Source organism: Rana temporaria, chromosome 9 (assembly GCF_905171775.1).
Source record: "Rana temporaria chromosome 9, aRanTem1.1, whole genome shotgun sequence".
NCBI lineage: Eukaryota > Metazoa > Chordata > Amphibia > Anura > Ranidae > Rana > Rana temporaria.
The window spans coordinates 25,565,866-25,588,317 of NC_053497.1; the positions used below are offsets into that span (position 1 = coordinate 25,565,866).

The 22,452-nt window shown below is 44.7% G+C and overlaps 1 non-coding gene across 1 annotated transcript; it reads left to right on the plus strand.

Annotated features, from left to right (window-relative positions):
• Positions 1-708: 708 nt before the first annotated feature.
• Positions 709-781, plus strand: TRNAF-GAA. Its single transcript has one exon. It is a non-coding gene; the product is annotated as a tRNA-Phe (tRNA).
• Positions 782-22,452: the final 21,671 nt, after the last annotated feature.

The window sequence follows — 22,452 nt, forward strand, 5'->3', positions numbered from 1 at the left end:
GAAAGGAACCATAAAAGTTAGTCTAGTCAAATGCAAGCAACTGAAGCTCTATCTTCAACTCAAGCAGGAGTACATTTCAGCAGCACACGCTTGTCAAGAAGCGATATGGGTTTGTCAACTTTTTGTGGACATTTCGATAGACATGTCAAAACCAATTCACATTTTTGAAGACAACCAGGGATGTATAAAGCTTACACAATCAGAAAGGGTCAATCCTAGGACCAAACACATCAATGCTGATTCACCCACCAGACCTTTATTGAAGGAACATCATAGTTATTTCCAGAAGAAGCTGAATATAAATTTGACAAAAGCACATGCTGTTGAGAAGGGGTGATGGAAGAACAGAGAGCAGCAATCTGTTTATATTTATATACTGTGAACTATGTACATTATACCTATCTATCCAGCAGGTGGCACTGTAGTGTGTATTCTATTGTACAAAGTAATAACAGGATGTACTGTCTGTATCTAAATGTGTACTTTTTCTCCTTGTTCCTGTAATATATTTCTAATGCTGTAAGACATAATCTAACATCCTACAATAAAGCAAAGCTATCCTCTGCATACAAGCTTCCTGCACTTAATTGCAATATTCTGCATAATACCCAATGTCCTCAGTGTACGCCCCCCCCCTACATCTGTGCTTCCCCCCCCCCTTTTCATCAGTGTGCACCCCCCCACCCCCCACCCAAAGGTGCATTAGAAGCTGCAATAGCTCAGCTGGGAGAGCGTTCGACTGAAGGTCTAAAGGTCCCTGGTTCAATCCCAGGTTTCAGCAACTGCACCTTTGTAGTATTATATCGGATCCACCATGGAGGAGGTTTTGGTTGTGTTACTTTGCAACATTAGATTAAATGGAGATGTCAATGAAAAGCTATTCGGCCTCTTTGATTTTTTTGAAGCCATGGAAGGGAGAAGCGAGAAATCACATGAAGCGAGGGAATGCTGGTTAGGAGAGTATATGGTGGTCAGAGAGGTTTGTCAAGGAAAATGTAAAAGAATCCACTTTTGTTGGGCCGAAAGATGCCCAAAGCTCAGGTTTCATCCGATTCAGAAGTAATTGCCCAAAATGTGTTCTGTATGGCCAGCTTTAGACCACGGAGGAAGCAGGCTGAGAGACAAGGGGCACATATAGTTTACACTATATTACCAAAAGTATTGGAACGCCTGCCTTTACACGCACATTACCAGGTGGAACACCAGGAGACCATTGTGTCCATGATGGAAGGCAGAGATGGGCCCTTTCAAGGAGAAGTTTGGCAATGACCGAAGGTTCGCAAGGATGACAAAAATGGAGGTGGAGGAGGAGACCCCCCAGTTCAGACCCTCTGCCTTCTCTGGGAGAGATAATCAGCCCCATGCCATCCCAGGAATCAGCTGGTGTTTAATGATGAGGACATTACCGATGATGTGCCTGACAAGGTAAAGCCTGTCAAGCCCCATATGGTGGATAAAACTGTTTTTGTGCCATTCAACACCGTGACTGATGCTGACAGTATGCCCAATGACAATTGGGCTGCTAATCATGTGTGCAGCAATACTGTACATGCTGATGTTGCAGTGCAGCAAAAGTTACATTTAAAAAATGTAATTCCTGCAGAGGAACCACAAGTGTCAGCCCAATCTATTAGCCACTCCTTTAGCTGAGTTCAAAGTCGTTTGCCCCACAGCTGCTGAACAAGACTCTACAGCGCAGCTTCAGGAGACAGCTGGTATTGCAGAAGAAACTGTCACTATACCTGATGGGAAATTGAATATTTGTGTGACTGACATCACCCCAGTACAAGTGTGATGGACAATCCTACCACTAAATGTGTGATGAACAATCCTGCCAACTCAGTTCAAGCAGTTAATAATAGTAAAGAAAAGCCCGGAGTAAAGCAAAAGAAAGAAAATAGCAGAGGGCTGGCATGACCAGAGTGCTTGGGGACATAAGGGGTTAACAGGTTCTGGGAGGAATGGTGTGGGCGGTGCTGTGGGGATCATTTTCCTGGGCTCAGGGAAGTTTACTTAAGGGAGGGGTGGAGCCATAGCCACAGCAGCGCGTGTAGGAGACAGGAGGAGGCAGTATTTTCCCACCCACCCTCCCCTGTTTTTTGTTTTGTTTGTGTGTGTTCTTCTTTTGCAGGTCACGGATGCAGGTCGTCATAGCAGTAGTAGTGTGGCGGTGTCATGTGGTCCAGGAGGTCAAAAGGAACAGTCATGACGGAAGTGTGGGGGTCCAGCGGTTATGGACCCTCTCTGTATTTCACCGGAATGGTGTCCGCTGGAGAACAGGAATTTGTGTACTGCAGGATAGGGGGTGTTGCTATGCCTTTAAGGCTGGCGGTTGTTTATGTCCCGCAGGATAATGGTGTAAAAAGTTATTGGGGTTACATCCTTTGACCACATGACTGTTTATGGTTGCCATTTTTTATAATGGCTGTTTGGTAAACTGTTTTGATATATATTTTAAATTATAAAAATTAATGTAAAATTTTAATAAAAAGTTTAGTTATGTTAAAAGTGTTTAATAAAATATGGCTGCTATGGCCAAGTTTTTTCTCCAACTTCAGGTGTCGCCTCAGTTTCTAAACTAGGGAAAGGGGGATAACATGGTATGGTGTTTTATAGCTTAATAAGGGTCATCCAGGCTACCTGAGTCATGTACAGGCTAATGTTACATCAGTGTGGGGCCTTGGCCCTGATAAGCCTACATATGCTCAGGTGGTACGCTGTGCTCCTGGTAACTCCACTTCCAAGTGGGTTTTCCCCCTACAAGCTACCACTACATGCACCCCAGGATCAGGTCTTGGGTCTCTGTCTTCTGCAGGGGATCCAAGGAAAAATGTAGTTATTCTTAAATGGGAAATTGGTGCAATCCCTGCAGTACGGTGTGCGGTGGTAGATATGATTTTGCAGATGGGTTTTGGGACAAACGACCTGTATGCCCTAATCCATGAAGCCGGGTAAACAAGGAATTTACTATTAGCTTCACCAGGCCAGAGGGTCTTGACCGGTTCTGGGAGCGATATGAGGCTTAGTGCAGGTCAAGAACTGAATGGGAAGGTCTGGCACCGGTTGCTGTTTCACAAAGGTCAACAGTGAAACATGTAACCATCATGCTGACTAATGAGTGTGTTTCTGCTCGAGATTTAGAGGTCTGCTTAAAGAATTATGGTGAGGTTTTGACTAAGCCCAATAAAATCATTGATGAACTCAGCATCTGGACTGCGGGTTGGTCGGAAAAAAGTCAGGTTGGCCAGGGATGGGAATGTTGTCCATCACCTACCCTCCTCAGCTTTTATAGGGAGGGATAGGATGACTATTTTCTACCCTGGTCCGCCGAAGCGGTGTCACTGCTGTTGAGAAAAAGGGCATCTTAGCTCTTCCTCTTAAGCCTTGATATGTTCAGTGTGTCTGGGTCATGCGGCTAAAGACTGCATCTAAATGATAAAATGCAACCTGTGTGAGCGCCTTGGTCACCCCTACAGCCGATGTCCTGAGGCCTAGCACAATATGGAGGAGGTAATAGATGACCTGTAGAGGCTAAATAGTTTGGAGGGCGAGGCCCCTGGTGTGCCATCCTCCTCTGCGGTGACTGACTCCCCTAGTCCTGTTCAGGATCCCTCCCTAGTTCCTGTGGCCATCCCTCCTGTGCCTGTAAGTAAGTATTACTTCTGTGTCTGTCTCTGGTCACCCCTACAGCCGATGTCCTGAGGCCTAGCACAATATGGAGGAGGTGCCCCCGAGTCAGTCACCCCCCATGAGTCTTCCCCTCCTAAGTCTGACTTAAAGGAAGGTCCCCCCACCAGGAGTGGTAGAGAGTACTAAAAAAAGGTGCTTCTTCCTCTGCAAAGAAGTCTTCTATGAAGACTTCAAAGAAAAAAGGGAGATGGGAGCATCTCTGAATCTGACCTGCAGTACCTGGAGGAGAGAAGGAAGGTTGGGCGGCGGAAGAGGCAGGTGGCAACGACAAAAAAAGAGTTGGTCGGTAACAGTCAGGTTGGCCAGGGATGGGAATGTTGTCCGTCACCTACCCTCCTCAGCTTTTATAGGGAGAGATAGGATGACTATTTTCTACCCTGGTCAGCCGAAACTGTGTCACCGCTGTGGAAAAAGGGGGCATTTGAGCTCCTACTGTTCAGCCTTGATATGTTCAGTGTGTCGGGGTCTTGCGGCTAAGGAGTAACCTTGCGGCCAAGGAGTAAAATGTAACCTGTGTCAGCGCCTTGGTTACCCCTACAGCCGATGTCCTGAGGCCTGGCACAATATGGAGAAGGAGGTAAAGATGACCTGTTGAGGCTTAACAGGTTGGAGGATGAGGCCCCTGGTGTGCCATCCTCCTCTGCAGTGTCTCCAACCATCATAGGGCCTCCAAAGTTAGATATTTCCTCATCTTTTATTGTCAAAGCTTAAATACGCTGAAGTTAGAAGCTGATCGGCTACCATGCACAGCTGCACCAGATTCTGAGTGCACCAGTTTTCGTAAATATCTTCCTATATTACCAAAAGTATTGGGACGCCTGCCTTTACACACATGAATTTTAATGGCATCCCAATCTTAGCCCTGGTTCACATTGATACGATTTGTCAAAAACGCATACCAAATCAGGAGCAATTGTAGTGTCCCAATCGATGTGGCGCCACACCAACTCCCAAAAGTAGTTTCTGTAAAAATTTTGGCAATTTCAGGGTGCGATTTCCATTGACATTGGTATATTGTTGGGTCCCATTAATCATCACTGTTAACAGTAGAACTCTTCCACTAAGAAAGAGACCAGTATGTCATGTGACCACATATTTAGGCAAGTTAAAAGGCACTTTTAGATTCAAATTTTTAACATTCCATGGTGATTAGTAGGCAGATAAGAATGGTAAAGGTTAGGGGGAAGGGTTTGATGCCCAGAGATCACTTTTAATCTGATGTCTGATCTCAGACATTAGTTCCAGAAAGTATCAGTCCGCATTATGGCCTGTACACACAATCAGAAAATAAAGTATGAAAAATACCGCTGTCTAATCGATCGTACGATAATCTGATCGTTGGTACACAGCTTTTGTTAGCCGATCATATTATCCAAATGGGACAAGCATGAAAATGTTTCTCATACGATACCAGATCATACGATTTTCATTTATCAGTATAGATATAGGGAGGTTTTAATGGGATTTTTAAGGTGCAAAAAAGGTACAGTGATTTTGAAAGATAATATATAAAAAAAAATATATGGTTTTATTTAAAACACAGATAAAAATTGTTTAAAAACAATTATGGCAGTACATGGAATACAGCTTTTATGGATACAGCACTTTTAGATGGAATTACCAACATGTTTCACCCACATCCTGGGCATCATCAGGGGGTGCTGTCGATGTGAAATGCAAGCCTTCCCAGTCTCTAGAAATGTGGTATGTTGTTATAATCACAAAATAGCTCAGGATGTCTGCAAATGTCACGGAGACCAAGAGCTACAGGTGGCCATAGAGGGTATTCAAAGTTTTGCAGTAGAAATCAATGAACAGGGACAGATTCCCCACAGCAGGACACTTGTGTCTGATATCCAGTGATGGCGCATATGTCCCTGTGGTTCCGGCAGCAAAGTTGTAGTTCGGAAATTAAATACAAATAAATTACACCACTTCAGAATTTTTATTCCGTCGTACGATAATTTTCGCTACTTTAGAAAACTCATTTTCGGTATAAAAATAGCATGCCAAAAAAAAAAAAAAAGACAGAGGATCATTCGTCCGATTATCTCATTGTGTGTACCAGGCATTAAAATCTAACACATTTATTAGCTGGCAATGAAAACTGCTACTCCGGTCTTAGGGACCCAACATCAGTTGCAGGACTAATGCCGCGTACACACGGTAGTTTTTTGTGATGAAAAAAAAACAACAGTTTTAAAAACGTCATTTAAAATGACCGTGTGTGGGGAAAACGTTGTTTTATGTCTTCTGAAAAACGACAAAAAAAAAAAATTCGAACATGCTTAAATTTTTTATGTCGTTTTTCAAAACCTCGTTTTTTGTGTCATTTAAAATGATAGTGTGTGGGTAAAATGACGTTTTTAAACCCGCGCATGCTCAGAAGTTATGACGGGAGCTTGAATGGAAAAGAGTGCCGTCGTACGTGCTGAACGTAACCGCGCTTTGCTAAAGCATTTTGAAAAAACTATGGTGTGTAGGCAACGTCGTTTTTTAAAATGAAGTTTGAAAAACGTTGTTTTGTTTCATGATAAAAAACTTTGTTTTATTTCATCACAAAAACGACCGTGTGTACGCGGAATTAGCCTTGGGACTGGCAGGGCTGAATTCCCACCACATAGCTTGTTCGCGTTCGCCGTGGCGGGCGAACATATGCGATGTTCGGTCCGCCCCCTGAATCGTCATCATTGAGCAAACTTTGACCCTGTACCTCAGTCAGCAGACACATTCCAGCCAATCAGCAGCATACCCTCCCTCCCAGACCCTCCCACCTCCTGGACAGCATCCATTTTAGATTTATTCAGAAGCTGCAGTCTTAATGAGAGGAGGGACAGTGTAGCTGCTGCTGATTTATAGGGAAATCGATAGCTAGGCCAGTGTATTCAGTGTCCACTCCAGTCCTGAAAGACTCATTTGATCTCTGCTGTAAGGACAGCGTCCTGACAGCACCCCAAAAAGCCCTTTTTAGGGCTAGTTTATTAGTCTGCTTGTTTTTCCCTCTGTAATCCAATTGCAGTTGCCTGCCAGCGTGTGTGTGTCAGGCTCACAGCGTATATTGTGCCCACTTGCCCAGTCTCACCACTTATATATCTGGTGGCACAGTAGATTACATTTAAAAAAAAAAAAAAAATTTTGACTGCAATAGAATAGCAGTCAGTTGCCTGCCAGCGTGCGTGTCAGGCCTACAGTGTCTACTCTGCCAACCTCTGCCAGTGCACAGTGCCACTCATATCTGGTGTCACAATAGCTTGCACGCATAGTACAACTAAACTAATCTAAAAAAAAGAATGACAGGCAGAGACAGGCCACCCCGCAGGGGCTGTCGTGGTCATGGTGCTGTGATTCCCTTTGGCCCTAGAATAATGCCGAGTGTTCAGAGGCCACGTACCCTGAACTCGAAAAGTTCTGAGGACATAGTCGACTGGCTAACACAGGACACCCAATCTTCTACAGCTTCCGCTCGGAACCTTGATACAACTTCCTCCTCCAGCTCAGCTTCGGGCATCTCTCAAGTTACCACTCACCCGCCTGCCGCCACCACCAACACTAGCATCACAGCTGCTTCACTTGATCTGTCAGAGGAGTTATTTACACATGAGTTGGAAGAAATGAGTGATGCGCAACCATTATTGCCAGAGGATGTAGATAAAAGGGATATGTCTCAGTCAGGCAGCATTACACACATGGATGTACGGTGTGATGATGATGATGTTGTACCCACTGCTGCTTCCTTTGCTGAGTTGTCAGATACAAGTGAAGCGGTTGATGATGACGATGTGTCCATGGATGTCATGTGGGTGCCCGCTCGAAGAGAAGAACAGAGGGAAAGTTCAGATGGGGAGACAGAGAGGAGGAGGAGATGAATTGGAAGCAGGGGGAGATCATCGCAAGGAGCTAGTGGCACAGTCAGACAGCATGTATCGGCTTCCGGGGTCAGCCAGACAGCACGCCAATCAACGCATGCTGTTGCCACCACCAGAATGCCGTCATTGCAAAGCTCAGCAGTGTGGCATTTTTTTTTGTGTGTCTGCCTCTGATAACAGTGATGCCATTTGCAACCTGTGCCAAAAGAAACTGAGTCGTGGGAAATCCAACACCCACCTAGGTACAACTGCTTTGCAAAGGCACATGATCGCACATCACAAACGCCTATGGGATCAACACATGACGAGTAAAACCAGCGCACAAGCTCAAAGCCACCATCCTCCTCCTGGTCCAGCATCTTCAGTCACGTCAACCACCGTTGTCCTCCTTGCCCCCTCTCAACCATCCGCCACTCAACCATCCGCCTTAAAGCGGTAGTTCACCCTGACCCACATGATGTTACCATCGAGACAGGCATTGTAGCGCGAGCTACAGTATGCCTGTCCCGATTTTTTTAACCCCGTACTCACCTCGTAGTCGTCCATCGTAGATTCCGGCTCCCGCGGGGAATGGGCGTGCCTATGGAGAGGGAGGATGATTGACGGCCGGCCCTGGCACGTCACTCTCCCCGAAGACAGCCGGAGTAGGTCTCGGCTCTTCACGGCGCGTGCGCACAGGCTATGCGCACGCGTCGTGAAGACCAAGCCTATTTCGGCTATTTCCGGAGAAGCGTGACGCGCCAGAGCCGGCCGTCAATCATCCTCCGTCTCCAGAGGCACGCCCATTCCCCGGTATCTTCGATGGACGACTACAAGGTGAGTATGGGGGGAAAAAATTCGGGACAGGCATACTGTAGCTCGCGCTACAGTGCCTGATTTAAAGGTAAAAGAAAAAAATTTTTTTTTTTTCCTGTCGATAGGGTGAACCCCCGCTTTAACTGCAGATAGACACTCTGAGGAGCGATGAACCCCTTGACTACTGGGTGTGCAGGCTTGACATGTGGCCTGAGCTATCCCAATTTGCGATAGAACTTCTGGCCTGCCCCGCTTCAAGTATCCTTTCAGAAAGGACCTTCAGTGCAGCAGGAGGTATTGTCACTGAGAAGAGAAGTCGCCTAGGTCAAAAAAATCTAGATTACCTCACCTTTATTAAGATGAATGAGGCATGGATCCCGAAGGGACTGACAGTGGGCGATACATTTGACTAAAAAAGGCCTGATGAGATGAGCTGCCTTGGGCCAAAAATGATCCACACGCTGCTGTATTTTATCTCTGCATGCTGGACGACCTGCGTGACCTATCCGTCACTAACTAGGGTTCAAGCTGCAATGTTTTAGTGCACTTTCTGCCTGGAAAACATTTTTTCTGGCCGCTGCTACAGCGGCGGCTGCAATAATACCTAATTTTTCAGGCATGTGTACATGCCTAATTTTTCTGGCCTCTGGTGCTGCAAAAACAAAACAAACAAAAAAAAAAAGCACATACATGTGTCAATTCCCCTTCCTGATCGTTACCTTGTTGTGGTGAAGGGGCTTGCGTATCACAATGAAGCGACCACCTCTATGAGTGTGTTGGCAATGGCAGTGGCACACCCCAGATGATAAGGTCGTTCCTTCATTGTGAACAGACCAAAAGCGATCCGCTGGATAATTTTGCATAGAAAAAACATTAATTTTCTTTGTGATCATCTAAGGTGATTACATTGCACGGCACACGCGCAGTGCCCCAAATTGGAAGTAGGAGGATCGACCAAGCATCTTTTTCCATCTCCCGGTTCCTAAAATCTATTCCATACACCGGCCCCCGATAGGGGACAAAACAGAGATTGTACTGTTAAGAACAGATTTTTTTTCATAAAAAAAAAAAAAAAAAAAAGAAGGAGGACAGCCTCTGCGGAGCTGGGTATTTTTTGGCTACGTTACTGAACGCTCATGCGCAATGGCTGTAGGCTCATGCGTCCTTTTGCGGAGGTGACAAACCTGGTCAGTCAAACCCAAGGCAACATCATCCACCTCATCCCATATGTGTTTTTTCTGGAGCGTGCCCTGCTAAGAGTGCTGGATCAGGCCGTAGATGAGCATGAAGAGGAAGAGTTGTGGTCACCATCACCACCAGTGAATGTCGTCATCGATTGCTGGACCTGCGGCAACGCAGAGAGGGGAGTCTGAAGAAGAGGAGTCAGAGGAGGAAGGTGGCTTTGAGGAGGTTGCAGAACAACCACAGCAGGGGTCCCATGGGGCTTGTTGTCACCTTTCAGGGACCCTTGGTGTTGTACGTGGCTGGGTGGAGGAAGAGACATTCAATGACGTCAGTGAGGACAAGGAACGGGACATGGCTAGCTTGGTATCCAACCTTGTGCAAATGGGGAGTTTACGGTTGTGCAAATGGACGGTTTGTGGTTCGTTAAACGGGGAGTTTGGTCTGTCACTGTGAAGCGGGCGTAACCCTTACACTACCTGATCGAAACATCATACCTGATGTTTTAAAGCACGTTATTCCAAACAATTTAGGAATTTTAGGTGATTTATGCCCTTTATGGATTAAAACCCGACTCTGCGTCAACTACGTAAATTTTCCATGGGAGTTTTGCCATGGATCCCCCTCCGGCATGCCACAGTCCAGGTGTTAGTCCCCTTGAAACAACTTTTCCATCACTATTGTGGCCAGAAAGAGTCCCTGTGGGTTTTAAAATTCGCCTGCCTATTGAAGTCTATGGCAGTTCGCCCGTTCGGACGTTTGCGGAAATTCGCGTTCGCCATTCGCAAACAGAAAATTTTATGTTCGCGACATCACTACTTGAGATCAGGGCCGACTTACTGAGCGGGCACAGCCCGGGGGCCCCATGTTCACATGGGGCCCCAGAGCCGTACAAATTGCCCCCCCCCCGATAATGCGGGTGAGAGATGGGGTTGCGGCGGTTGCCACCTGTACCGGGCTTGTGTCCTCCAGTCAGTGTGGGAAGACTGGAAGTACCTGCACAGTGCAGCCCTCCATCACCCCCCAACCCCCCCCCCCCCCCGTGGCTGGATGCGGTCTCGTACATTTCAGAGTGCCGCAGCCGCCAGCAGCACTAATTCTCTGTCTCCTCCTGTGGTGTCATTGATGACTGCTTCCTCTCTCCCCATCACCCGCTCACTCCTGTGGCTGGATTGAACTGATGCTCTCCTGCGGCCCGCCACCAGAACCCCATGCCTTCAGTCAGTGGTGAGCGATCCCTAGTCCCCCATCGTCGGACACCCCCCCTTATGTACAGATCGTCGATCAGCAAAGCAGCACGCTCCCCCTTCTTCCCCACTCCAGAAGTGCCATGACACCCCCCTCTCCTCTGTCAAGTCCTCATCTTCTCTTCCCGCCCCCCCTCTCTGCCAGACCCCCTCTCCTCTCTGCAAGACCCCCCTCCTCTCTGCCAGACCCCCATGTTCTCTGTCAGCTCCCTATGTGGCAACATGTGGCAAGTGACAATCCGCAACGTGTGGCAGGTGACGGTGGCAAGCGAAACGCTGAATCTGGTGGCAGGTGACGGTGGCAAGCGACACGCTGAATCTGGTGGCAGGTGACGGTGGCAAGCGACATGCTGAATCTGGTGGCAGGTGACGTTGGCAAGCAACACGCTGAATCTGGTGGCAGGTGACGTTGGCAAGCAACACGCTGAATCTGGTGGCAGGTGACGGTGGCAAGCGACACGCTGTAAAGTAGAAATATTGTACTTTCAATCTTGAGTAGGTGCGCAAATTGGGGCAGGCTTGTAGGGGCCCCATAGCATTACTTTGCCCAGGGGCCCATGATGCTATTAAGATGGCCCTGCTTAAGATTGTAGACATACAAATTTTAGACCCCTTTTCTACTCAGAACATTTTATTAATTTTCCTGGTCAACACTGCCTCTCTATCCATTCTTCCTATAGACTCAGGTCTAGTGTGCCCTAATGGTAAATCCAATTCTGAACCTAGGTATATCCAATACTGAGAAAATGAGAAAACTCCCACCCTCACCTTCAAAGAAAAAAATCCATTACTAGTAGGCTTTGGCATGTCCACCAATTAGGAGCAATCAGTTGGGTGACATTTAAAATACTATCAATATGATCAATATCCCTGTCTGTTCTCTATTGTATAAGGTTTTCATTTAGCAAGAAACCTTTGAATATAACACCACAAAATTGATATTAAAGCAGATCTTCAATCCTGTCTTTTGCCAGACTCTGTCCCCGCTCCAGTGCCACCATATTTGTGCATGTTCAGATATACCCATGGGGGCATGACAGAGCCCATTGGTGCCTCTGCATACGTGCAGGGGGGTTCCATTCACATGCAAAGACAGGGAAAGGTACGGACTTTCTTGTTGCTGGTCTTTTTGCGGGTGCAGGAAATCCCAAGTGTATACAAATGGCCCTGAAATTGCCACGTGCACAGATATACCACAGGGCTCTCTTGGGAACTGAGCCTAGCGACACATCGGTGCAGGGGAAAGCGAGAACCTCTTGCCTAAGCAAGAAAAACAAAAACCGATTTGCAGCACAAATAAAGTATATAAAAAAAAAAAAAAAAAATTCTTTGTTAAGAGAGGGAGGAGGCAGGGCAGCTCATGGTGTGATTTAAGGGTGATGGGCCGCTATAATAATAATAATAATAATAATAATAATAATAATAATAATAATAATAATAATAATAATAATAATAAATCCATGACTAAGCCTATTTCTGATATTTGGGGTTTACAAGTTAAAATCCATATTTTTTTGCTAGAAAATTACGTAGAACCTCCTAATACTAAATATATATATTTTGCAGAGAATCTAGAGAATAAAATGGCGATTGTTTCAATGTTTTATGTCGCACGGTATTTGTGCAGCAGTGTTTTTAAACGCAAATTTGGGGGGGGGGGGGAATACACTTTCACAAAGAAAAAGAAAAAGTAAAGTTAGCCCAATTTTTTTATATAATGTTAAAGATGATGTTACGCCAAATAAATAGATACCAAACATGTCACACTTTATAATCGCATGCACTCGTGGAATGGCGACAAACTACAGAACCTAAAAATCTCCATGGTCGACGCTTTAATTTTTTTTACGGTTACCAGGTTAGGGTTACAGAGGAGGTCTAGTGCTAGAATTATTGCATTCACTCTGACGATCACAGCGATACCTCACGTGTGATTTTTTTTTACTTTCCCCCCTCAGTTTTCACTGGTGACAGCTGTATCTTCACTTATATCTGTGGGCCCTGGGCCTGTATTGTGCCTCTCGTTCCTGAAGTGCCAGGTATACCCTAAATACTGATGGTAACAGGTTACCTGAAGCCAGACATGGAACTTTTCATCCACCTGTAGGCAGACCTGGACCAAAACCATAAGAGCATCACATCACCACTGGGATTTTACAGGGACCAGAAGAAGAGGACCCCTGACTGGAAGTGTCAGTGCTCAGGCTGACAGGACAGAAGCTACCATGAAAGAATACGCAGGATAAGGAGCCCCTACTCAGACACCCACAGCACCACTGTTCCTGCCAGCGTGAACCAGGTAGGCAGCGGGTCTGAATCTGCTACCATGGGCCGACAGCGTGATCAACACCTCTCCAACAGGATCATCAGTGAAGGCTCTGAGGGCTGGGAATGTACACACACTTCATTCTGTTATTTCTGCTTCAGTCTTCTGTGTCAGTGTCTTCCCTGCTCAGTGTGCTGTCTGTCAGCCTTTAGTCACCCCCTTCCTGTTCACTCTTAGCTCTCTAGTGCTTTCATTTATAGTTTACTTATCACACTTCTGACCTGTGAAATGTCTTCATTGTGTTTTCATTTTCTGCAGTTACAGTACTGTGCCATACCTCCCAACTTTTTGAGATGGGAATGAGGGACACCTATCAGCAAAAGTATGCAGGCATAGGACACACCCCTTGCCACGCCCCCTTAAAGGAGAATTGTACAAAAAAAATAAGATTGGTTAAACCCACAAGTGCTTTTTTTTACCACGACTATTTCTTTATATTGGCTTTTGGAACTTACAAATGCAGCAATTTAGAAATCAGGTGAAAGTTTAGAGCTGGGAAACACTTTTTGATAGATAAAAAGTGCATTTTATATACATCTATATAGATCAGACCAAAATGAGAGACAAATGAGGAGAATGAGGGACAGAGGGACATTGCTCCAAATCAGGGACAGTCCCTCAAAATCAGGGCCAGTTGGGAGGTATGCTGTGCTAGGATGGTTAGTGCTCCTGTGCAGTATACAGCATGTCAGGGTTGTTAGTGGAGATTTTGTGAAAAATGACATGTGTGCCAAACAGGCTGATCAGTCAGCTTATCATCAGTTTTTTTTTTGGGGGGGGGGGGAGGGTTATTTACTTTCTTCACAGGAATTAGGCTGTTTAGGGCTTGTAAGTTTTACATCTGTGAATGAGTTGCCTGATAGTGTTTCTACATATATTTTCCCCAAGTTTTATTAAGAAAAGTTAAAGAGCAGTACACATATAGTTCACAGTGTGTCACAGAACATGACATGTAGACATGATAGTGTTTATTTAGGTTATCACCTTTAGCTGTGATTCTTGAAGAAAACCATGGCCGTGGGGGAGGAGGCTGGTTTCAAGGGTTTTTAGCAGGCATAAAAGAATTTGTAAGCCGTTTGGAACAAGGGGGGAGTGTGGCGAATCCGGCAGCTGCGTGGGTTCCCCGGTGGGGGGTGAGCGTTCCTGCGGTAGTGGCTGCTGCGGTTCCGACGGCAGTTCCTGCCCCTGTAGCTGCGCCTAAGGTGGGGGAGGACGTTAGGCGCACTGTATCAAGGCTACGGTAGAGAGACAAGACTTGGTTAGGCTGGCAGATGCAGTGAAGTGCGAAGTCTATATCTGTTTCGAAGGTCCGCTGGGGACGCACCTAAAGGCGGAAGTCCGCGAAAAAATTGGTAAGGGTGAGTATGTTGAAAATTCTCGTTACTACCGCTGGAAAAGTTCAATTTGGACAGGGTCAAGCCCGATGACTCCAAGAAAGATGAAGAAGAAACGCGTAGGTATTGGCTGATCCAGCGTACATTCACGAATTGGCTGCAGGCTTTTGGTATTCTAGCAAGTGTGATTATCACTAAGAAGCCGGAATGTGGTGCGGCTCTCTTCGGGTATCAGGATTCCATCGGGGAAGCCTACAGGGTTTATGGGGGCACTGCTTGGCTTAGATATGACGAGCAGTTTAGGCAGCGTATGGCGGTACGCCCAGACTTGAGGTGGGACCACAAGGACATCAATTTGTGGGTGCGACTGATGACTTTGGCGAGGGCCCTGAACCAGTTTTTTTTTTCAGGGGGGGGGGGCGGTGCATTGTCTTCCTCTGGACAGCCGGCCGGGAAGACAAAAGGGGTTTGTTGGCAATACAAAACGCAGGGAGCTGCAAGTTTGGAGCCACGTGCCGATTTAAAAAACGAGTGTTCCGGCTGCGGCGGATCCCACACCGCGTCCAGATGCTTCAAACAAGGAAAGGGCCGTTAAGGTGAGTCTTCTAACAAAAGGGAGGATGCCGGTAAGGGTGGAAAAGATGCGTCCGTTTCTAAGTAGGTATCCAGATAGGCAGGCTGCTTGTTTATTGGAGGACGGTTTTGCGGAAGGTTTTAGGATTCCTTGCTCGTTGCAGGTAGTGCCGCCGGTTCCTCGCAATTTGCGGTCTGCATTGCGCCATTCTGAGGTGGTTTCGGAGAAACTACTGAATGAAGTGGCTTTGGGTCACATGGGGGGTTCCTTTTCGGAGGCTACTTTGCCGGATTTGGTGGTTCTCAAAAAAAGTTGCGGCAGCGTAGCGTAAATAAGCCGGCGTAAGCCCGCCTAATTCAAATTGTGAAGATGCGTGTGTTATGTTAATCAGGCTTGACCCGACGTGATTGACGTTTTTCCCGAACGGCGCATGCGCCGTCCGTGGAATTTCCCAGTGTGCATTGCTCTAAAGTACGCCGCAAGGACGTCATTGGTTTCGACGTGAACGTAAATGACGTCCAGCCCCATTCACGGACGACTTACGCAAACGACGTTACTTTTTCAAATTTTGACGCGGGAACGACGGCCATACTTGGTACGCCGCACTTACGTCACCATATAGCAGGGGTAACTATACGCCGGGAAAAGCCTAACGTAAAAGGCGTAACTGTACTGCGTCGGCCGGGCGTACGTTCGTGAATTCGCGTATCGAGCTGATTTACATTTTTCAATGCGTAAATCAGCGTACACGCCCCTAGCGGCCAGCGTAAATATGCAGTTAAGACCTGACAGTGCAAGAGACTTACTCTAGATATCTAATAGATATCTATGCGTAACTGATTCTGAGAATCAGGTGCATAGATACGCCGTCCCATCTCCACTGAGAATCTGGCCCAGTATCTTTTCAGAACCACCTTATCAGAAATGTGTATACTGTTTATGTCATTCAGTTGTCCTTGGGCATTTTAGGGTTTGTATCAGGCATTATGCCCATGAGCAGGATTTTATTAGTGGGCTGGGTGATTCCCATCTCTGGCCTTAAATTCCCTCATTGGCATGTTGGTTTTGTTAGAAGGTAAAAGAGTATCTAATGGTTTTGGCGTAATTTTTTCACATTAATCCTTTATCTTTTAACGCCTTAGGCTTCTTTTTTGATGGCTTCTTTTTCTTTGACCGATGCCTCCCGATGGGTTGCTCACTCTCATGCACCTATTTTGAGGCATTTGCCACGTTCCTCGAGTGAGTGGTTAAAGAGCACTCCGGGTCATCCTGTTTATTACATTACTTGGATGATTTCCTTTTTTTGGGTAGTTCTGTTGCGGATTGTTCGAAAGTCCTGAAATCGTTCCTTGAAATATGTGCATCTTTTAATATTCCTTTGGCACAAGAGAAAACAATAGCCCCCACAAGGAGGTTGTTTTTGGGGATCAATATAGACACTTCAGCTATGGAATTCGAATTACCGGCAGACAAAATTGCTCAATTAAAAGAGAATCTTTATACAATAATTAGAAGAAAGAAAGCCACTTTGAAAGAAATACAAAAGTTACTAGGGTTGCTGGCTTTTGCATCCAGAGTCCTCCCCGTTGGTCGCATATTCTCCAGGCATCTTTACCTGGCCATCTCAGGTTTTAAAACACCCACCTCGCATATAAGGATCACCGCGGTAATTAGGGAGGATCTTTTAGTGTGGTCACAGTTCCTTGAGAATTTTAATGGATCGAGTGATTTTTCAAGCTGAGTTTGTGGCCGACTGGCATTTTTCGCTGTTTACCGATGCAGCAGGCTCTGTGGGTTTTGCAGCGGTATGGAGAACCTATTGGTGTGCTTCGGTGTGGCATCCGATTTGGAGAAGCAAAGGGCTTATGAGTAATATTGTACTCCTGGAACTATTCCCTATCGTGGTTGCTTTGGAGATATGGGGTGAGTATTTTAGGAATAGAAGGATCCTGTTCAGCACAGACAACAAAGGGGTCCTTTTTGCGATAAACTGCTTATCGTCTAGATCACCTCCTGTTATTTCACTAATCCGGTACCCTCTATTTGCCAGGTAAGTTAAATGACATTGTAGACTCTGACGTTTGCAGATGCAGAAATTTAAGCTTCAATTCCCAGCTGCAGACGAGAATGGGATCCAGTGTCCTGCGCACCTCTGGGATTTGGTTTAGAACTGGTCCAGGCCAATATTAGGCAATCCATTGCCCTTTCTACTCTTATAGCTTACTCGTCAGCTTGGTTACTGTGGTTGGCCCATTTAGATTCTCTAAATGAGCAGCATTTTGCTTTTCCAAGTGGTTAGTCTTGTCCTTTTTAAATGGGTTAATGGCCAAGGCCCTGTTATGGTCTCAAGTTAGCAAAACTTTGGCAGTATCTCCTTTTTTAGCAAAAAAACAAACCAGCCTCCTTGCTCTGCTTTCTTTTCCGTAGTTCAGGCGCTCAAGGGTTATAGAAAAAACACTAAACACCCAGATGTTAGATCTGCTATCACCCCAACTATCCTTACCAAGCTTTGTTCAGCGGTTGAGTCGGTCTGTTTTTTGCGTTATGAGGCTGATCTATTCAGAGCGCTTTTTTTTTTCTCTCTCTTTTATTTTTTGGAGCATTTAGGATATTCAAGTTGATTTCTCCAAATAAAAAATCCTGATCTGGCCTTCTTTTGTCACAAGTTTTTTTTTGGAAGAACCCAACCTGTAGGAGAAAGGAGAGCTTTGCGAAGAATATATTCCGGAAGCTTGAATTTTGACCAATCTTTGGTAAACGTTAGTTGGCATGCCAGGAGGGGTATGTTATGGAGTAATTTGTTTGATGTTTTGAGTGGTATGTTCTAGTCCTTGCCAATACCTGAGGTATTGATTCCTCACCTCGGCGGGAATGATATAGGGCAGGTTAAGACCCTTGATTTAATTTTCCAGATCAAGTATGATGATTTGCTTCAGTTTTCGTTATCCTTCCCCGGGGTGATTCAGCACACAGCAATATAGAGCGAGTAAAACTATTGATTAAGCCTCAGAGAGATCATGAAGTGTTTAAATAACTTAAAGTGAGAGTACAGATACTGAAGAAAGAAATATATCTACCATTTTATGTAGAATGACCAGATTGAACAGTTGAACCGCCATTTGTTATACTTTATTCAACACACGTTTGTACATGGACGGTCTGCTGCGAAATTGTCAGTGTTATATATGAAGAAAAGCTCTCAAGAGTTTGGTGTGCTCTTTAAACCTACTGCTTCCATAGAACAGCGCTAGAGGAATTATAGAGTAACAGATAGTCTTGTTTGGACTAAAAGATAAGAGAAATCAAAATTCTTCTAATGCCACAGTGCATAAAGGCAATTCATAGTGCTGCGCCTGCCACAGGTGTAAATATACAATCCTACTCTTCTTCCCATTCTTTAACAAAATAGGGGGTTTTGATATTTTGTCCGCTCAAGACCAATTTATACATTTGAGATAATAGATGTTTGGCCTTTGCCCTCCTCCGACACTGTCAGGAAAGGGTTCACCCGCTATTGGTCTCTTGGATCGCAGTACCAGCGTAACCTGCTGGTGGCACTGTTGGATCCCTTGGCCATAGTACCAGTGTCCACCAGCGGGTGTATCTCTGCAGTGAGGGGCAGGCAGCACCTCCTGCGCTCAGGTGTTATGTGAGGACAATTACTGGCAGTCTCAAATACGCGGTTGATGAGTACTCTCATTGCCTTGGTACCTCTCTCCTTGTGCCCTGACCTTGCTGCCTGTTATCCGATCCTGAGCCTGCATCTGACCCTGTTCCCGATCTTGTCCTGACCCAGTCCCTCTTGCGTTCCTGTTACCTTTACCTTCAGCCCGATCCATTCTCTCCCTGTCCCCAACTACTGATGTCCCTGTGTATGACCTTGGCCTGGTTAAACGTTTGTTTCTGGAACATCCCTTGCCCATATGCTGTGTATGAACCTGGCCTGGCTTACGTCAGATTCTGGTACTGCCCCTTTGCTGTATATATACACACTATTTGTGTTTTTTTTTTTGGTCTGTTGTGCACTTTGTATTTACTTATTTATCTTAATAAACATCATTATCATCATTCACCTTAAATGCGTTTTTGGTTCTCTCTGTGCAGTCCACACACTCTACTAATTCCCTGATAGTTTCAGAAAACTAAAAGGTGTAGATCAGGTTGAACTGATCCCATGGAACCACCAAGGAATCCAATGCAAAAAGTCTGGAGGATCCCTGGACTTAAAGACAAACCTGACCAGTTTGTTTTTGAACCTGGAAGCCAGAAGGTCCATGTCCAATGTCATCCACCAGTGATAAATGTCTTGAAACACTTCAGGGAGAAAGCCAAATGGCAGTATTGGAAATGAATCTATGATCAGGTTTATGATAAATCACCAATGGTAACCTCCGTAATTCAATAGGCACACATTCAGCTCAATTTTAAAAATATTCCTCCAAAAGCTCGTCATTCACAGGTTTGGATAAAAATCATCCTAGCCTCCAAGGAAAAAAGATTTTGACAAAAGGGTTTTGTATCACTTCAAGCCGATACAGAATAAAATGACTTATTAACCACTTCAGCCCCGGACCATTTTGGTGGTCAAAGACCAGGTCACTTTTCGCGATTCGGCACTGCGTCGCTTTAACTGACAATTGCGCGCAACGTGGCTCCCAAACAAAATTGGCGTCCTTTTTTTCCCCCACAAATAGAGCTTTCTTTTGGTGGTATTTGATCACCTCTGCAGTTTTTAGTTTTTGCGCTATAAACAAAAAATAGAGCGACAATTTTGAAAAAAAAAAAAAGAATATTTTTTACTGTATGCTGTAATTTACCCCCCAAAAATATATATAAAAACAATTTTTTTCCTCAGTTTAGGCCGATACGTATTCTTCTACATATTTTTTGTAAAAAAAAAAAAAAAAAACGCAATAAGCGTTTGATTGGTTTGAATACAAGTTATAGCGTTTACAAAATAGGGGGTAGTTTTATGGCATTTTTATTAATATTTTTTTTATTACTAGTAATGGCGGCGATCAGCAATTTTTATCGGTACTGCTACATTATGGCGGACACTTCAGACACTTGACACATTTTTGGGTCCATTGGCATTTTTATAGCAATCAGTGCTATAAAAATGCATTGATTACTATAAAAATGCCACTGGCAGTGAAGGGGTTAACACTAGGGGGCGAGGAAGGGGTTAAGTATGTTCCCTGGGTGTGTTCTAACTGAATGGGGGGGGTGGACTGACTTGGGGAAATGACAGATCGCTGTTCATACATTGTCTGTTCATACAATCAGGCATTTCTCCCCCTGACAGGACCAGGAGCTGTGTGATCACGTCCGGGGGCGCGCGCCCCTATTTGGCTGCTCGGCGAGATGACGTAGATCTACGTGATCTCTCCCAGCAGAGCCGACCTGCCGCCGTAAAACTGCGGCAGCTGGTCGGCAAGCGGTTAAAACGCTACACAAAAGCTTGGTTCTAAAGACTAATTAAGTTTTGCGTTCTCTCTCTCTAACTATATCTAGCATGATGCAGTGATGTTAAAAAAGTAATATTGGATAAATATTCAGTGTCTCACAAAAGTGAGTACACCCCTCACATTTTTGTAATATTGAACAGTGACAACACTGAAGAAATTACACTTTGCTACAATGTAAAAGTAGTGAGTGTACAGCTTGTATAACAGTGTAACATTTGCTGTCCCCTCAAAAGTAACTCAACACACAGCCATTAATGTCTAAACTGCTGGCAACAAAAGTGAGTACACCCCTAAAGACCATACAGGGGGTTTTTCATTACAGGCCTCGCCATGGTTGACCAAAGAAGTTGAGTGCACGTGCTCAGCGTCATATCCAGAGGTTGTCTTTGGGAAATAGACGTATGAGTGCTGCCAGCATTGCTGCAGAAGGTTGAAGGGGGTGGGGTCAGCCTGTCAGTGCTTAGACCATACACCGCACACTGCAAAGATCTGGTGAACTCCATACCCAAGAGGGTTATGGCAGTGCTGGAAAATAAAGGTGGCCACACAAGCATTTTGAAAAGATCAATACATGATGTCCATGCGAGAATTTGTTTATGCATTGATAAGTTATCTATCAATAAATATAAAAATAAAATGATTTCCTCTGTGTGAGGTTTGGACCATCTATTAACTGTTTATATTCCTTGCAATAGGAACAAAAAGTTGTTTTAATCCAAAAAAAATTAAATAATAATTTTTTTTTTTAAAGCGCCATTGATAAGAATTAAACCCCTGACACAACCTCAGGGCATAACCCATTCTGCCGTTGATCCAAATTATGAAAACATGCATTGAGTGTGGAACAGACTGCTTGCTTTCTTGTGTCCCAGTGTAAAGAGGAGTAGCTTTTATTGCTAGGATAGATTTATAGACAAAATGACATCATTCACATGAGCACATGTGATTGGCTCAGTCCGTATAAAGTCTTCTCCTTGCGACGTTTATTCTTAGCACAAAAGTCCTCGTGGCATATCCAGAAGCACAGGGTCCCCCACTCAAGCTCACATGGGCTTCATTCTTCAGAAAGAAAACCAACATTTGAGTAGTTCAGGAGAAAAGTAACAGAACACAAAATATTCATTTCAGTAACTTCCATCGCGCCCTGTCCCGCCGAGCTTGCGCACAGAAGTGAATGCATACGTGAGTAGAGCCTGCATATGAAAATGATGTTCAAACCACACATGTGAAGTATCGCCGCGATTATTAGAACAAGAGAAATAATTCTAGTTCTAGACCTCCTCTCAAAACATGCAACCTGTAGAATTTTTTAAACATCGCCTATGGAGGTTAAGGGTAAAAATTTGTCGTCATTTCATGAGCGGGCGCAATTTTGAAGCGTGACATGTTGGGTATCAATTTACTCAGCATAACATTATAAATGTTTTCACAATATATATAAAAAAAAAAAAATAATAATAATAATAATAATAATAATAATAATAATAATAATAATAATAATAATAATAATAATAATAATAATAATAATAATTGGGCTAACTTTACTGATGTCTTATTTTTTAATTAAAAAAAGTGTATTATTTCCAAAAATAAAGTGCTCTTGCAAAACTGCTGCACAAATACGGTGTGACAAAGAATTGCAATGACCGCCATTTTATTCTCTAGGGTGTTAGAAAAAAAAAAAAAAAAGAAGTATAATGTTTGGGGGTTCTAAGTAATTTTCTAGCAAAAAACTTGTAAACACAGAGTCTGAAAAAGAGGCTCGGTCCTTAACCACTTAAGACCCGGACCTTTAGGAAGCTAAAGGACCTGGCCAGGTTTTGAGATTCAGAACTGCGTCGCTTTAACAGACAATTGCGCGGCCGTGACTCCCAAACAAAATTGCCGTCCTTTTTTTCCCACAAATAGACCTTTCTTTTGGTGGTATTTGATCACATCTGCGGTTTTAATTTTTTGCGCTATAAACAAAA